The 18,898-nt window shown below is 34.0% G+C and overlaps 2 long non-coding RNA genes across 2 annotated transcripts in view; both read left to right on the top strand.

Annotated features, from left to right (window-relative positions):
• Positions 1–546: 546 nt before the first annotated feature.
• Positions 547–2,066, top strand: LOC119637040. Its single transcript, XR_005247205.1, has 3 exons — positions 547–627; positions 805–1,129; positions 1,905–2,066. It is a non-coding gene; the product is annotated as an uncharacterized LOC119637040 (long non-coding RNA).
• Positions 2,067–2,086: 20 nt separating this feature from the next.
• LOC119637039 overlaps positions 2,087–18,898 on the top strand; it is a 17,905-nt gene continuing 1,093 nt past the window's right edge. The window contains exon 1 of the long non-coding RNA XR_005247204.1: positions 2,087–2,188. This is a non-coding gene — a long non-coding RNA (uncharacterized LOC119637039). The remainder of the gene's footprint in view (positions 2,189–18,898) is intronic.

The raw sequence follows: 18,898 nt of genomic DNA, 5'->3' as shown, positions 1-18,898 counted from the left end.
AAAACGTTTAAAAAATTTGGTTAACAACGAATTCCATATAGTGTGCGTACGATTAAGTGAAAATAGAGTAGAAAAACTTCTAGAAAATAAGTGATTTTAATGGAAAAAAGCATGTGGAAAATTTTTTCTTATTCTATACTTGCTCGTCATTTTTTGTTCTTTTTTTTTTTTCTTTACAAAGCAGAGAAGTAGCAGCCATACGTAGCTGTTCGAATTTGGTCAAATCTGAGAGTAATTCAAAGTTGCCGTTGCTGCTCCTTTGTATTCTCTCGCTCTTTATGAATTAGAATATGTGTGAGTGTGTGCTTTGTGAGAGCTTTGTGTTGGACGACAGAATAGAGAACTATTGCAAACCGAAAGTATTAAAGAAAGAAGGCAAACTGTTTGCGAAAATATACTTAATTTTAATATTTTTCAATTAAATAAAAAAATAAAAAGAAGAAAAAATATGAGATTACTAAATGGTGCAAAATATAAATTGTCTAAAATAAAAATAAATAAACTGAATAATGTGTGCATTATAAAAAAACCTAGTGAAAGTAGGTCCTGTTTGTGTAGTTGTGGGCAGGAGCAGTGGACTTTGCAATAAATACTCTGTTGACCGGTTAATGGCAAAAAGACAAAATTGTATGGAAAATCCGAAAAAAGTAACAATGGATTTTCATGTCCATTCTATAGTCTCTTTTCTGGAGTCAGTCATTTGGATTTTAAGAAATTTATTATATTATAGTTTTACCATTTGTTTAAAAAGGGGTACGAAAAAAATGGTCCGTTTATTGCATGGTCTTTTTTTATTTTTTTCAGTTTTTCATCTCCATAACCTCCACTTTTTTTTTTATACTAAGGAAAAATAATATCAAATTGTACTGTTCAGCTGTTGTAGGTTCCCACATTCCAGAAAATGGCAGTAAATTTTGATTTTCAGCTGTTCTTTGTTTATAAGATGCGGAAGAACACAATTAAATATATTAAAAATGAGCTTTGCCTTAATTTCATTGGATGAAAGGACAAAGATGGTGATTGATTCGATACACGTAGTTTAAGTTTCTATGTTAATAAGTTGCGAGTATATTAAAAAGATGAAAGTTCTTGGACGGCACGGATATCTGTTAAGTGAACAAGATATGGGGTAATTCAGTTTGTTTCCCATTCGGTATTTTTTTAAGACCTCGCCCTGTAATGCGTGTGTTCATCTCTGTAAAATATCTGCATATGTGTTGTGTGTGTGGGTTTATATGCACGCATCAGCGAGTACGTTTTATTATAAGAGAGCGTTTTATTAAAAAAATAATAAAATAACCGGGAGAAAAAACGAAAACGTATTGTTTACTTTTTTTTGTGAGGGTGGCAATGCCGCCAATTTATAACAGTGTTCTCTTTCTTATACATTCTATCTTCAATTAGAATAAACGTCAGTAAAATTTTTATTTGCAGTTTTCCTTATTATTCAGAATTTTTCACAATTCATTAATAAGTTTTCCCTTATGTGCGCGTACGTTTTTTCTAATTGTGTTGATATAATTTTATTATTAAAGAAATCATAAATATGATTTCTTTAAATAAACGCAAACTTGTGTAGATTACAAAATAACAGAAGTAATAACAAATTATTATGTGATTGTGTGCGCGAAAGCTTGTGTGTCAGTATGTATATGTATAAGCGGCGTAATGTAAACAAACAGTAAAAAATTCGTTTTCTTAAAATATTTCGTATTTTTCTATCGTAGTTTTTTAAAACTGAGTTCTTAAATAGAAACATTTCATATATAAGCAAATTTATATTCACGTGTTTAAATATTAAAAAGAAAAACAAACAGTAAAGTGATTAATATTTACAATTTCAAAAAAAAAAAAGAAAAAAAGAGAAAAATGATTAAACTAAATTAGTTTATATATATGTATAGTTATGCTTAGTTCTGTCCCAACGGCAAAGAATATTGTTCTTCAGGGATCTACTATTCGTATAAAGTATAAAAGCCAAACTAGCACTAAAAATAATAACTAATTCTTTAATTTCCTAAATAAAAAGGTTATTTATTTAAATTAAAGCTTTAATTATAATGAAAATTCAAAAAGAAAATGAACAGAAAACAGAAAAATAAGTAAAAATTTTAAACAACTTTTTATACATATTTTGTACATTAAAGTTTAATTAATAAACTTCGCAATAACAACTTCGTTTCTACTGGTAAGTATAAACTAATTCAAAAGTTATTTAAAAAAGAAAAGCACATTAAAAAAATTTTCATTAAGAATGATTTCCCTTAACTTTGTATGTGGATAAGTCGATTCCTTCGGAACATTCTTTCTACAATTTATTCTTCAACATCTTATTGGCGCGGAAAATTATAAAGTTTCCAAAAGGATTAACATTTATTTTATAACGTTTTCATTTATACGCTTAAGAGGATTATTTCCGGCTGCGATACAATATTTTCATGACAGCATGGAAATTTCGGTGGAAATTATACATAAGTTATAAATATTGCAAAAGCATATACCATGCCATGATTGAACGTTGAATTAGGGCAAGTTAAGAGAGCGGAAGAAATTTGAAAGAAATGTTTACGAATCGCAAAATAGTAAATGAAAATGCTTTACTTTTTTCTTTTATTTTATAAAGATTTTTTCTGTGATGATTTTTTGTAAGTGATTTCATTGTTTGTTTTGGCCGATTCTAGGGATTTCTTACCATACTGTCAAGAAAAGATTCCTGTCGTATTGAGTCATGTCTTCTGATGATCGCCCGTTTAGTAATGATCTTTAAATATTGATGATATAATGATCACGAACGAATTTAGTTCAGAGGCAAATTATTTTAACGCGTATCAGTGGGTTTCATATTCCAAGCATGCAAATGTTCAGCGAAGGGACAAAACAGGACTGGACGTATAAGAATGCACCATGTTACAAGCGGAAAATCCTAGTAGGTAGATTATAACGTTTAGTTCTTCACCTATCTTTGGTTGTTGTTGCTATTGATTGAAGCAAATACCTTGAAGGGCAATGCGTTAAAGAAATACATTCCTTCCGAACTGAATAGAGATTCCTCTTGTAGTGTTTATAAATTGAATTAGCTCTCAAATAAAACAATTCACTATCTAGAGAAGATCAAAAGCCTTTTTAAAGGAAAAATCTTTTCTCTCTGATGACTTATTTACTTGAATTTCCTTCTACACCCTATTTGCTTATATATTGGAAAAGGACACCACCAAGAGAAATATCTTGCAATCTTTTCTCATGTTTTCATGACTTAACAGCAAACAAGGTATGCAATCGACAAGACTCCTCCGCTCCAAGGCAATGTTTGCGATATGTCAATAGAAACAATGGTCACTAAGAAATAAGATCTTGGTAAAATCTTTGCGAAAATTTGTAAGAGAGCTTCTTTAGTACGTCCTGAAAGACGGCAATATGAGCCCCGATGTTGAACTGTGCAAAGTGCGAAAAGTAAAAAAACCATGGCGAAACCATGGATAAACAATCAACGACCAGGTCGGGATAGATTGTTCATGGCACGCTAAACTGATGCTATGCATTTCCCGAGGTGTAGGACTCGTGCCTCAAAAGCTTCCAAAACGCAAAAAAATCTTCAACGAAGTGATTGTTGTTTGGTCCGGTGGACATTAGTAGAGTTAATACATTCGCGATAAGCTTTATACTTTTTTATTAGGTACCGAATTTGAAGCACGTAGCGATTACTGATGATTCTCTCCAATTTGGCCGTTCTGGTCAATTCCGTTGATGTCGCCGTTTTTCTCTGTGGTTGGACTTGAAAGCTTTATAAAAACCTGACTGAAGGTAAAATATGTTAAAATTTCTCGATCGGTATAATATGTTCGGTATAGTATGATAAATTGCTCTCGATTACTTTCGATTTTCATATCCCGAAAATTTCACATTTCTAAATTTAGTTATGGAAAAGAGAAAGTATTTATTGCCTCTCCTCTCCTCAGGTCAAATCCATATCCATAGCTAGAATAAATATCGTTTAACAGTAGGATCACTTACATGGATGAAATGGGATAATAACATTATTGTTGCTGCTGTTGTTGTCACAATTGTGCTTTTATGCATTTAATTGATTTATATTACATTATATGCATGATTTGCATGCATTAATAAAGTTGAAGGAATGTCTTCCCTTATCAACATAATTAATGATACATGATAAACGCAGGCGAACGAGCACATTTACGCACATATATACAAACATAAAGACAGAATAAAGCAAACAATAAACCGAATACTCTGCACATCTCCTCTCTCACCTAACTTTCCATTGATAAAGCAATTAACGATAATAGAGAATAATTTTTATTTTATATAAACTCACACCGCACACCGTGTTGCGTACGCTCATACAATGTAGGAAATCATTTAAGCTTTTCGAAAGATTTACAACGCTAAAATAATGCCTCAATGATCTGGTTTCGCTTTAACTTTGCAGCTCAATGCAAGTAAGATATCCAATATTGTGCAAGAAGTAAGGCTGTGTTACTCAAGGTTGTGGTTTCTACTTACCTTATATACATATAAGTTGTTAGGACTTGGCTGTACATTGAAGACATTTGTTTATAATAAGAGTAAAAATAACTTTCCATCGTTTGACAGAAGATGATGGCCCCCACCAGAAGGTTTGGTTGAAATTGGCAGATACAAAACGTAATTTCACAAGCTTGCTCATCTGATAATATTAATGATTCCATATCAACATTATGTACCACAATAATTGATCCAGTCGCGATAAAAAATGAGAATGATAAGCCAAAAGCCATAAGTCACATGGTCTGGCTGACCACCGTTTCACATTACATGAAGATACCAAAAATTATATTCGTGGTAGCCTTAAATGTTGAAGAGTGTGGCATACCAATGCTGCTAGTAAAACAGGAAAAACCAGTGACTAGCGATGGATCTTACTTTGAAAAAAACATAATGTACCGTTTTTTCACAAAAAATTTTTAACTTTTAACTTTTAGAAAAAGAGGGAAACTGACATCTACTTCTTCGTTGAAGACTTTGAAAACTTACGCTTGACCCTAAATGACTTCAGCCACTTAACTAGTATCACGCGGTAGCGGGACTTTAATGGCTATAAAATGCAGCCTCGTTACGATTCTCCGCGCGGAGGCCTGTTGAGGCTGCTATGATCGTAATAAAGAATTTTTTCTAAGTAAGCTATCATTTAAAGGCTAAGGCTTCAATGTTGTTGGCTTCGTTAAGTGCGGCAATTTTCCTTGAAAGAACGAAGAAAGTTTTCGATGAAAAGTAAACGCTGAGAATTATTTAACTATAAAAATCTTTATTAGCCCAGCATGTTCGCTTCGCGCATGTCGTCAATAAGGCGTCAGTTTCTCTCATGATAATTACAGTTAGTTTTTTATTATCATTATAATAATTTCATTTTAAAAAGTAAGGCCTACGACCAGCTGAGCTGGGTATATCGATTTTAGAACCGCAATTCCTAACTACTTGACTATGCCTCTATGGCTTTATTTCTTAACCCAACGCTATCTTCAATTGTTATTCAAATACCTTATTGTTTAGGCATCGAACGCAATGAATGCATTTTTTTGTTTTGTTGTTTCTTAAAATGGACCAACCATTTACATATCCGATGCTGCTCAGAAAGAATTGAGAAAAGAAAAAGAGGGAGGAGGTACATGTTATGACTTTAACGATTGACCCCCCCATTTAAAAAAGATAATTAACAAAAAATATTGTGCATTCATTGTGTTCACCGCTCCAATCGAACCTAGTAACTTGCCTCACTCCTCTGCTCCAATTCAAGTTATTGTTGGTGTGGGAATAAGACAAAGTGCATGAGTCGCATTGAATGTTTTTCACAAGACTTTTGATTGTTCGAAGAAAAGAAATTAAATAAAAAATATATCGGCAATGCTTCAAGCTTTCTCGAAATAAAAGGGAGCATTAAAAGAGAGAAAAAGGAGCAGCAGTTCCCTATCCCTAGGGGGTATCTTAGAATGATGTTATAATAATTATTAACCGCATTAAAATGTCAAGCTACTGATCGTATACTTTGCATAGATTTTGAAAGGGAGAACAAGGACCAGCACTGCTCTATATTCTTAAGAGCCATCTTAGAATGATGTCATAGCAATTATTTGTATCACTGAATCTTAAGAGCGCATACCAAGTCGATCAATTGGCATGAGGTATTTATAATAAATGCGAGCATATTCGTTTTCGATTTATTATGATGTCCGTATCTGACTAAACCGCATTAAAATCTCAAGCCGCTGATCTCATGCTTTGCATAAAATTTTTTTCTGTTTTTTTTTTGTCGTTAGTTATTTGTATTACTTTCAGTTTGCGAATAAAAACGAACTAAATTTTTTCATAATACGTACTTACTCAGTTGGATTAATCATCGTCCCTGCAGTGCTTTCGTTTATTCTTTCAAATTTTTCTTTTCATTTCGCGATCTAATCAAATATATTTAGTTTGAGATGAACGTGTTGATACCTTTTTCAGATTATTATTTTTCGTAACGTATATTATCGTAACGCATTTGTTGCTGTTGATGTTGTTATTTAGCCTCACGTGAATTCATTTAATCTAATCGCTTGACCCCAAAATCTATCTCCCGCGCACAATGGCGGCGTATCTTGTTTTCTTCTAATATATGCTTCAATAGCAAGTGCGTTGCAAAGTTTGTTTACACAATTCGCGTTTATTTAATTTCAATAAGGCTTGTTGTTCTTGCCTTTAATATTCTTTTTTCCTTTCCACGAATTGTTTTCCTTTATAATTTTTTTATTTATATATTAGGTCATGTAAAAAGCTTGCGCGGTTTTTTCTGCCGGTCGGTGCTAATGCCAATATATACCGGGCAGCACTCAATTGATTGTCTCAAGCGAACATGTGCTTATAAAGCAACATTTTAGCTTACATTCTTTTTGTTCAGATAGTTTTCTAATTCTTAGCTCGTGTAAAAAGTTATATTGATTTGAAAATAAGTGAAATATCTGAAGAGATATGCTACGTGATGCCTTTTTACTGTAAAAAAAGCTGAAAATGCTGCATCACAACAAAAAAAAAATTGTAAAGTGAAATGCTGAAGCGAACGAAAGACCAGTGGGAGTGGTTTGCTCGACTCCTTTCCGGAAAAGTCGATGAAATTTTGCAACTGACGTAGCAAGACCGGCAAGCAAGCTGTCAGGCATAGCGGAGGCATAAAACATCAACCACATGACTGTTTGGAATCATTTAAAAAGAGCAGGCTACAAAGAGATGCTTGAAACAGCAGAAGAAAACCGCGGCGACTTTTTACACGACCTAATATAATATATATGATGTTACATAATGTTTTTATAAAAATTTCTTTTAATTTTTTCTTTATTTGTTTTCATTTGCAAAAAACTTTACTTTACAACAAAATGAATAATGTATATATTAGGTTGGCGCGAGAGTTCTGTCGTGCTGTAAATAAAAATATTTGAATTTGAAGAGATTTTATGTATTCCTCACCAGGCCTGTGGATGCCGGGTTCCTGCTCATAGGCAAAGTGGTTAGTTAGATGCGGATTACTTCCTCTAACGTGGGCCGCAAAATATTAGTGTTGTCACAGTCGATCATTTTCTTTGAGTCTCCAATCTCCGGAATTTTTGACAGGTCCAAACCTGTACAGCTTCACTTCCCAACGTGTAGCATAAATTTTTTCTTTATTTTCTGCAAATTTATACAATATGTAGGGTCTTGAACGGACTGAATTCATTGCATTTTATTAACTTTGCATTCCCTAACTAACTGATGAAGAGTATTGAAAGTATTCCTCTTACACCCAATGACATATTCACTAAATAATGAGACCTCCTCATAATGTTTTCTAGATTTTTGGTTTAACGTGACAAGCAAAATTACCTATAGGTACTAAGATACGATAGAACGTTTCCTCCAACCTATTATATACATGTACATGGAAAGTTTAAATGATTGTTTTTGTTTTTCTAGATCTTATTGAATTGATTGACAATACTTTCAATATTGAAAAAAATTACCATCAAGAGGGACCGAATAGTATTCATTTTCATATTTCCCCGTATAGGCGGAAGATTGTATCAGATTTCTTAAAAATTTATAACATATTGAAGGCAGCATTGTTCCGAAGACGATTAACTTAATTATATTTAAAATAAATTTCTTTAAAAATTGCGCTTAAGATATTAGATGATAACTTTTTTTTTTGGACGTTCGATAACAATTTTTTTTGTTTACGAGTAGGAGGGGGGTGAGGTATGTGTGTACAAATTTATCAATACACAATTTCTCTCGTTCTGTGTGTTATACGAGCATCTTTTGGTGTGTTATACGCGACGAGGTCATAACTTATTCGACATGTTAAACGAATCGGCCGTACAAATACTGCAATGACTGACTCTCTTATTGCACAGGAGATGTTATGAAACTCGGATTTATCTTTAGTGAAAAAAAAAAAACGGCGAATTCTGACGTCCCATCTGTGGGCAGGCAAAATGGTATCCGGTAGTAAAATTTTGATCTGAAATATTGGAAAAGGCAATGGTGGTCTTCTTCGGTTTCTTGAAGTCATATGAAAACCGCTTCATTGTAGAAGATAATAAATGTGTGCTGACTGTACTTAGAGAATATTAAAGTACAATTCCGGAATGGGAGCTTTCAACACCTTGTGTCTCTCGCTCTCTTTCTCGAGCGCCTATAGCGATTAAGAATACGTCCAACATTGCCGACAATTTTGAGCTTTGCCGTAACGTAAGCTATGTTATGCTTATGTGTAAGATACATCAGCAGTTAATGTTCTCTAGAGATAAAAGGATTTTCCCCAGCATTCTAATTTTTTATTGCAGACTTGAGTTTGATTTTCTTAGCCTTTTCACCTTCCCGTCCTGATATTTCCTGCTTACCGTATCACATTTTGTTTTTCTTTAATCTCTCGGCCCACTAATGTACGGTAGGCATCGGTTTGGAAAACTACATACTATTGTACGTAAGACATTCCAAAAATGTTAGCAATGCTCGGTTAAGCCATTAACACAGTTCCGTTAAACGAAGTCCCGAAGGGAGGGAACTTAAATCAATATACAGTTAAAATATAATTTTTTTAAGAAATATTATAAACAAACACGAGGTAGTTAGTTAAAAACTTGGAAAAAAAAATTTTTACTTAGTTATGGCGAATAAATTGAACAAACATTGTGTGAATACTTGATCAATAATCGTTCCAATGATATGCAGTTCGACTTCTTCTCGGTTTAATTTGCCCTGTGAAATGCCCATTGGTCGATTTTGGCCATTTTCAGTATCAACCTGCCTGACAGAATATGCAACGTTTTTGTCAAATTTGAACTTTTCATGTTAACACATATGCGGCAGGTGTAGTCGTTACCATAAAAATCCATGGAGAAGCAACGATCGAAAAGTGTACAACTGTCAGTGTTTGATAGTGTTTGAGAGTGCATTCCTTTTGGAACTGACTGGAAAAGTGCTGAAAAATGAAAACATCTCCATTTCTCGGTCCATCTTTTTGTTTTTTGCTTGTTAAGATTTGTATTTGGAAAATTTGTATACAACTGATAAAATGGAACTAACACTCTTCGATTGTGGTTATAACTCATCATCCTCATCACGTTTGCGGTACAAGGGTATATTAAGTTTGTGCGAAAGCAAGCAACGTATGAAAGAGTCTGAGATGGATTCTTGCTTTATTATATCAATGCTCGTATACTCTCGTGTTCAATCCACAGGTATCCATAGCTTACAATTTTCTTAATATTTTAAGCCAAGTACCGTCCTGTTGAAAATTAACTGAAGCGGATTATTGTTTGCGATAGTCCCTCATATAACATCATATTTTCTTATCTAATTATTTGTATAATTAATTTTGTTTTTGTTTTTTTTTTTTTTTAATTAAATAACTCATTAACAAATTACACGAAACTCAGCTAAAAACATCTTTCAGTCGAATTAAAGTATATATTCAAAATATAAAATGAATAATAATTAATAACCATATGGTATTAAGGTGCGACTACTATACATTGGTAGAATGATGAACTTACAATTACTTAGCAATAAGGAAAGCAAATAAAAAGACTATAGTTGGACACGGACCACCTTCAAATACCGTACATCACTTCGCTTACGGCTTTTCAAAATAATGCCTTATATCGGAAATGTTCGAAAAAGTGCTTCAATCTGAACCAGTTCCAATACCGTTCGTCCTTTGGCCAAAAAATGTTGATGTACCAATTTCCAATTATCTCGAAAACTGCGATCTGTAGGTTGAATATACGAAAACGAGATATGAAGACGGACGGACGGACGGATAAGGTTAGGACGATTCAGAAAGTGACTCGGGTCGGTCGGTATAATGAAAAATGGATCTATTGCAAGTCCTGAAAGTTGCATACGTCTGCACAAACCTAATACGCCCTTGCACTACAAGTGGTTTAAGCCAATAAACAAAAGGAAGAATTGAAAACATAAACACAATAAAGTCTAATAATTGAAAAAACAAAGAACATATGCTTAGATAAAAAAAACATTAATTTAAAACAAGTAAGAAAATTATATTCGATGGGAGTCGAATCTCGCATACTCACCAGTAACTACGCTTTTCGTATTCTGTTCTCCAAATTTGAAATCGTATTTGCGACCAAGAGTGTCAATAACGAACACCGCACAGACGCACAGACATGGCATGACATCAATTTCACGTTGGTTCGCAATATATGCACTTTATAGGGTCTTTGAAGTTTCCTTTCTCTAATGCTAAATTTAAGAAAAGAAGAAAGAAAACCGTGCTATGTGATAAAAATTGAATAATAATTTACAGTGCTCTACATAGTAGAAATAAGTTCAAAACGATACCAAATTAATTTTATATGGAGTTGCAAGTGAAACAAATATTCCAAAGTATTCAAGTAATTCACATATGAAATGTGTTCCTGGGTAACACTATACACAGTAGCTTTTTAGCTTATAGCTAATATAAAAGCATTTTAGAAAACTCTAACCAATATTTCTATAGCATCTCTTAGATGCGCTTGAACTGTATACTATGTCACTGGAAACGTGTAAGCTAAAGCAATCCAAGATTTTTATCCCGTTCAACCTGTTTGCTAGTGCTTCGGCTGCAGTAACTTTCACATCCATACTTCATTCCATTTTGCAGCTCCATTTTAATCGGGATCAGACTCACTATACACTTGCTTATTAGACTTGCTTATCCTCTGCTTATCGCCCTCGTCCTCTACACGCCGCAGCTTGATGGTCCAATAGACCGGCTCAAAGTCGTAAAGTGTGCAACTGCCGGACGTAATTGAATCTTGTTAAAATCTTCTTAGCATATACAATTGGAATTTTTTATTCGAGCTCTCTCTTTTCTGGCCTCTTTATGCCTAGTGCATATGCTTTTCCTTTCATCTCCGCTTTCATATGTTGTGATATGTTTCCTTCCGTATGAGGTATTTACTTCATCTTAACAGACTACGTATTGGCGATCGCCTTTGGATTTGTTTCTTCATTATTACTGTAAACGTTTTACTGCCGTTGCTTAGTAACGTACTACTACGTATCTGAGCAACCCATTGGGTTCATGTATCTGATTATTTAGGTGAATTGTTCTATTGCTATAGTTTTTTCTTGATTCCAATATATCGAAGCCTCCGTTTATCGAGAGTCTCGATAGCTGATAGTTTATGGTGCTGCCATTATATTCGGATCTGTTCCCGACAGGTTGGCTATGATTCTTGTGGGTTTCCAATGTAATTCAGCGTTATATTAATGGGGAGTGAGCAGTACACTATAATTTTCTATCGATTAACTTCACGTCAGAAGTATGTACATGAAATTTACGGTATGATATAATAATGCAATGAAATATCATAGTCTGCGCACCTTTCTTTCTATAAAGATCGTTACTCTAGTGAAAAATTGACAAGCATGACAAGTGGCTTATAACACATAACCTACGCATACGAGAGAACTATAATTACATTATTATTTTTTGTTAAATGTTACTTGAAGGGTAGGGTGTTTTTTTTGTTTCATAGGGAAAATATTACCGAAATGTTGTTAGTAGTCTGGCTTGAATTCCCATGCATTTGTCTTTTTTTTTGCTGAAAGGATTACTTAGAACACAACACCTGCCAACTTTTACCTCGAAAACCATCGTGTTACGTCGCGTTCCGAGTTCTGGTTCGACCAGCGCCCCGTTTTTACTTTTAGTAGATGTCCCTCCTACTTTCCCATTGTATCTTTTTACTGTTGTGCTTGTATTGAAGAAACGTAATCTCTCTGGACGAATCTTACGAACGAAATTCAGTATTTTATGCTTTCCATCTTCCACTAAATTCCTTCTAGTCGATCTTGTATCTCTTGTTTAGTAAAACAAAAAAAAACAAAAATTTGCTTTTGCTTTTCTTATCAGACTTTCACAATGCTACAACAAAAACCGCTTTCGGAATTTTGACCTCACCTACGTCAGCGGATTGACTTACTTTGAATGTGATAAACCCATCATCGCGATGTTCGTTATTTTTTAACTTCACCTAAGCTAAGTACTCGCATATCCTCATAGGTAGCCTAGTAGATAAAAACTAGGACTATCAGGTCGGTGTTCACGGGTTCAAATCTCATGGCAGTAGATCATACTGTTCTCTTGTAGTTAAGTGTGGGACTAAAAGAGTAAAAATGTAAACGGCTATGGCCCTTACAAGGGTAAGTGATGCACGTAATATATCTTCTTGTCATTACAAGCGCATTGACAGATAGACAGAATTGTACTTGCCTTCAATCTCTGAGTAGTAGGCATAATATTTAAAAATTGAAAATTATTTCTATTCCAAACACCACTTATATATATATAGATATGTACATATATTGTATATATTGATTTGTCTTATGTATGTGAAAATTCTCAAGTGTCATATTACTGTCCATTGTTATGTTATTACAAATTTCTTTTGCATTCATTGACTTTTTACTAAAAGGAAAAAAAAAAGGAACGAAGAACAACAACTTTTTAACAATTTATACAAAAGAGCAAAAATTTGATATACAAAGAAAATTTTCATTATATAGAATAACCGCATATACAAATGGTACTATAAATGTTGCAATGAATTTATGTATCTGGGTTATAAAGCCAATGGTTTTTTGCCACCCCTACGCTTAGGATTGCGATAAACACACGATGTCACATCGTAGGTAATATCAGGAAAATATATTTGTAAATAAAATTGAGGTGTTGACGGTTTCTTTTATTTCTATTTTACTGCAGCAATGTACGTACGAGTCGAGTTCAGTTGATTCGCCAGCGTAAAGAAGAACAAAGGGAAGTTTTCTTTAGCGGTCGATTATATATTACTTTAAATACCTTTCTTCTATACATAGACTTAAGTGTAGTTTTGGAAAACATTATCCGATATAACACAATACTCAATAAGTTCATAGGATGACATATAGCTATAGGCTAACGATTGACAAATTCATGCGATCAGTAACTTTCAAACGAAATGTGAAGAAATTTGGCGACGTTCCGAGCATTCAAATGAACACAAGTTACAGTTGTCTTAGACTAAAAGAACAATAAATTATGAACTAATGGTCCGAACGTTAAGAAATTTTCACAAATTCACGTTTGAAGTGTGTACGACTCGTCAATAGTAGCAACATCCATAACTTATCCTAAGTACTTATTGAGTGCTATGTTACAAAGACGCAATTGCACACATTCGATTTTGGCACTTGCCGTCTCTGTCAGTCCGTGTTGTCTTTATAACTTGTCTTACAATTGAGAAAAGAAAACAAAAAATTATAGAGGATAGGGTATCAAATAATAATTGTAATTAAGCCACCAAGTCTACGCATAAATATCTCCGCATTAACTAAACATAAGAGAATATTCTCATTAATAAGCTCAGATCCAAAAAAGGTAACAATTCCTAAGTTAGTATTCTGCAGTGAGGGGCCTTTAAAAGTTTACTAAAAAGTTGATTCCTATATATGCCCTTAAAAAAAATTAATAGTTCGATAAACAAAAGTGATGTAGTTGTCTTACGTTTCGTATTACCTAAAAACTCGTACGACGATCCCACCAAGTATTTGTCCATCAGCGTAAGAGCGGATTGCAATCGAGACATTTTAATCCTGTCTGTGTTTGTCTTCAAAACAGCAAGAAGAAGTAAAAAACTACATTTTACAATTCGAAGAAGTTATTTGTCGGACATATGGCAACCATGTAAACATCATGTTCATTGAGAGGGAGAAATGAACAATGGGCAAAGAATCTCAAGTTAAAGCTTATAAGAGATATTGATCTTTTCGAACTATTTCTTAAGGCTGGCGGCATACGACGGGATGTCGATCTCGATCTTGATCGATCAGTTGGCACGCCCACGCCAGAGTGCCATATCTTTTTTCTTCAAAAGATTAACGGTTGAGGAAAAAAGCAATGAAAGTAATGAATGTTACTAAAGCATTTTATAAGTAGACGATATCACTTATCAATGGTAGGGTAAACAATGAGTATTACTTTAGTACTTATGTAGTACGCTGTACAATCTATTGCAATGACTATAACAACAATAGGACAAGGCAGACAGTCTCTGTTGTTCGATATATGACTCATGGATAAAACACTTTATCCAGAACGAATGTATAACATTTATAAAGAACACTGACACCCAATTAAAAGCAATGAACGAAAAGATTTACAGTTGGTCTCCGTAATATTACTAATGTTATAAAGTTGACATATAAATCGCGGCCACGAGGTGCACGATCCTTTGAAGAGTGAAGATTGTTATACATCTTTATTGCAATATCACTAAGAATGCAAAGTCGACTACACACATACAAGGCATGAATGAGCGGTGACACACAGGTGGTCAATTGGGGATTAGCTAGCTACTAAGTTAAGTCAAAGATTTGCAATCGGTGTGGCTGTGTCGCTTCTTTGTCTTAATAATTTAAAACGAGGAACTTAAAGGTCAATGATTAAAGAAAAGAATTCAAGTTACGATGAAAAATTAATTTTGAAATGGACGGAAACGATTTTTCCCAGAGAGGAGATGTATGGTAGCATAAGACTTTCCTTTGTTCAATGGGAAAGACAAAAGAGTCAGTGCTCCCATCTGTTTTTTTTTTCCTTTTCATGACTCACAATAGCTATTTTTCCGAACCATCAAGATACCGAATTAACTGCATCCACTGTGCATTCATTTTACGTATATTCAAGTCATCCTGCAAAGAATAATGTCGCAAGACAAGGACCCGCCATTAATGGACCCTGTACCATCTCGCTTAACACAGTTGTTCATAAAAAATCAAATTAAAGCATTATATAGGAAGTTGTCGAAAAATTGGTTCGATCCGAACCTTCCTTGGGCCAAAACACCCAACTTTATCTTAAAAATTGCAACATCTAAGTTCAAGACAAGAATACATGGACGGCGAGACAAACAAGCCTAGATCGCTGCAGAAAGCGATTCTGATCACACCTATCGGTATAAGAAAAGATGAGTCTATCTCAAGTCTTTCTGGGTTTTATATACATCCGCATAATCTTAATATACAAAACCACAACAGAATATATAAAATCATTTGCAATGGATAGGAAAGACGGTCAAATAGACTTACATCGATTCAAAATGTGATTCTTAATCGATCGAGTGATTCTTTCTAATCGAAAATGTGGGTCTATCTCAAGTCTTTCTCGGTTTTGTAGACATAAGCATAAACTTTACATACACCATGTAAGTGCTGCAGGGTATAAAGCGTAATATGCCCTTAGAACAGGTAACGCGTGGTATAAAGTTGGATAGACATACGCTAACATCAACCCTTTCAACCACCCTTTCAAACCTTTGATTAAGATGCTAATGTGTTTCTAATGCAGCAAAGTATTTCAATCAATAGCAACATTGAATTTGATCCGTTGATTATTTTGAACATCGTTCGCTGGAATCCAAATGAAAACGTTTTCACTTTCCCATCAACCTAATATACGATAAGAAGTAATAAACATTGACAGACTATTACGCTCATAAGTCCGCCTGGCCTCATAAATTCTTATTGATTATAATTAGTAGGTAAGTGCAAGAGAAAAATCACAAGCTTCTGCTAACTTAGAGCATTCATATGCCATTCATTAGTAACGACGCGAACGTGTCTTCTTATTAATGTAAATCAATGTTAGCGCAGAAAACCAAACAAAGGAAGAACGAACATGCATGCAACTTTGGTAATAAATGGAAAAAAAGAGAAAGGGAATCGTTTTCCAGTATTCGTTAATTAGATTTGTAATAAATAAGCAAACATTTTTAGTTATTTATTGTCAATAGATGTGTAGTCGAGTGATCATAAATAATTCGATTAAAAAGTTTATAAAGTAGAAACATTCTTCCCAATTGCTTTATCGAAGTCGATCGTTGCTTCGGCCTTTAATGTTCTCTTATCTTCCTATAAGTTACTTAAACGAAAAAATTTAATTAGTTAAGATTAGTCGACCCTTTTGAATATTTTGCATATTGCAGAAGACTATCTGTACTTTTACCAATTTCGAATTGTTTTTGACTAGCTCTCAGAAAGTGGCCCTAAAGAAAGAAGTGCTACGGTTGTCACAAATCGCTTTGGGCACATTCGATTGTGATCTTAGCATGGATATAGATGCTAATGTCTGGCTGCAATTTTTCCTTCTTAGAATTTCTCTTAGGGTATTTCCTTATATGGGAAGACATGTAATTCGTTTGTTTTTGAACCTCCCAAAAATTGTTAGGAATCCTCTTATGCTTTTCAAATGTTTAAAGTTCCAGTAATTAGTTTAAAGGTTCGAAAGAAATTTTCACCCAATATTCCTTAACTTTCAATTTTTCGTAGTTATCTTAAAAAGCTGTTATCTGCAATTTTCAGAATCCCAGGATAATTTTCCCTACATTGAAATCAAACATTGCCAACATTGCGATAATGTGTTCCTTACGCTCCTTTTTGGTAGTCAATAAAAGTGAAACATCAAAGTGCTGGGAAAAAGAAAGAAGTGAGAAAATTACATTCAGCTGAGGCTGAGTCAGTCTTGCATTCACTCATTCGTTCATTTACCAGAAACAATCATCAAATACGGACATGGCTAGATCGTTTCTGAATTTCACGCTGATTTGTAGGGTTTTTGAAACTTGCTTTTGGTTGTTGCAAACAGTATGACAATATGATATCTATCTCCTTCTTAGTGGTGAATATAATAATAATATCGATTTTTTGATGTCTTGACGTCAAGCACTTTTAAAGTCGAGAAGAGAATAATCTTTTAATGAGGAAAAGGAATCGCGTCATGAAAGTCGACGTTTCTACCCTATGTTTATATTGTAACGTGCACTGATTGGAGATGTGAAACAAGTGGAAATGAAATATGAAATGCAATAAAATGATCAAAACGTTTGGGCATCAAAGAAGTAAGCATAAATGTAAGAAGAAGAAGATGTAGGAGTTAGTTTTTCTTGACAACACATTTCCATCCGCCTGACAGTTGGACATTATTTTTTGTTAAAAGAAATTAGTGAAAAATCTTTCTATGACTAGGCGTCACTTGAAACTTAAATAAACATAAGTAAAGTAAGGGAAAAATTTTGTGATCGTTTGTAACAAATAAATTTAAATGAACTCACATTCCTTCCTAATCGATAGCGTTTCACCACTTTTCTATTAAAAAACTATTATTCCCGCTTTAAGGAATTTCCAAAACTTTTGAGCGGAAAACCAAAACGCAAATTATTTTCCCAGATCCGTTTTAAAGTGATCTTTACATTCTTCAGGGCGCTCTAGAAGGAGCCGAACAAATGATAATCGGGCTTGGCAAGATCCGAGCCATATTTCAGCCAATTCCTCACTTAATTTCGCAGAGTCATGGTGCTTGCGTGCAATCTGACATATAATCCTTATGCAAGACGACACCTTTCCTGTTGGCCCATTGTGAGCATTTTACCTCTATTTCGCATTTTACTCGCATTAGTTTTTAACATTAGAGAGTGCAGTTATAATTCACACTTTTTCTCCAAGGATTTGATTGTGTTGATGCAGTAATAATTAATCTTTGCTTGTATCTGATAATCCGATTTATTTTGGTTGAAAACAAGCAGATCTTGTGCAGTTACATTATTTTTTTATTTTCGAGGATTTTAGATCAAAGATTTCTTAGCTCTAAGATGGAAATATTTGGATATTAAAAACTTACTTGTAAATAACGCGAACGGATGGTCATTAAGCAAGTTGACTAGTACATCGATTATTAACCCCTTCAGACGGCAAGATGCGTCATATGTGTTGTATCTGCAATCGTGAGTCGAAAACATTCAGTGAAAAATATTCCGTAGACTAGTCGTAGAGATACTCAATTAAGATTCCTCTAACTATCGTCATACTTTACCACCATCCTACTTACCCGTAGGGTTGAGTGCTTGGAACAAAATAAAATCGGATGACCAGAAGTACTTCCGCGTGCCGATATCTCTCTGTCTCAAGCTATTGTACCTATTATTGGAAATCTAATAAGCCTACTAATCAAGTTTCTTTACGCGACCCAATCATTCACTGCTTCACTATGTTCGTAAAACTGCCATCATTCCAGGCAAATTTTGATAAACTGACGCATAAATGCCATTAAAGCAATGATCATTGTGCCCTAACTGATTGATAGAGTTAAACATAACCTCAAAATAAAAGGCTAAAACGAGATTATTGCTCCTTTGGGATGACTACTGAAAAGAGTTCCGCTTTTCAAGCGAAAAACAAAGTTGCCTTAAGGCCGACTGCCTAAAACTCGTGTAGATGGACACTCTATGAAACATTCTCGCCCTGCGGCTCTGCTTTATCTAATTTTTTTCCATTCATATTACGAATA

The sequence above is a fragment of the Glossina fuscipes genome, unplaced genomic scaffold (genome assembly GCF_014805625.2).
Source record: "Glossina fuscipes isolate IAEA_lab_2018 unplaced genomic scaffold, Yale_Gfus_2 42, whole genome shotgun sequence".
Classification (NCBI taxonomy): Eukaryota; Metazoa; Arthropoda; class Insecta; order Diptera; family Glossinidae; genus Glossina; species Glossina fuscipes.
This window is presented reverse-complemented; position numbering and strand designations above follow the sequence as displayed.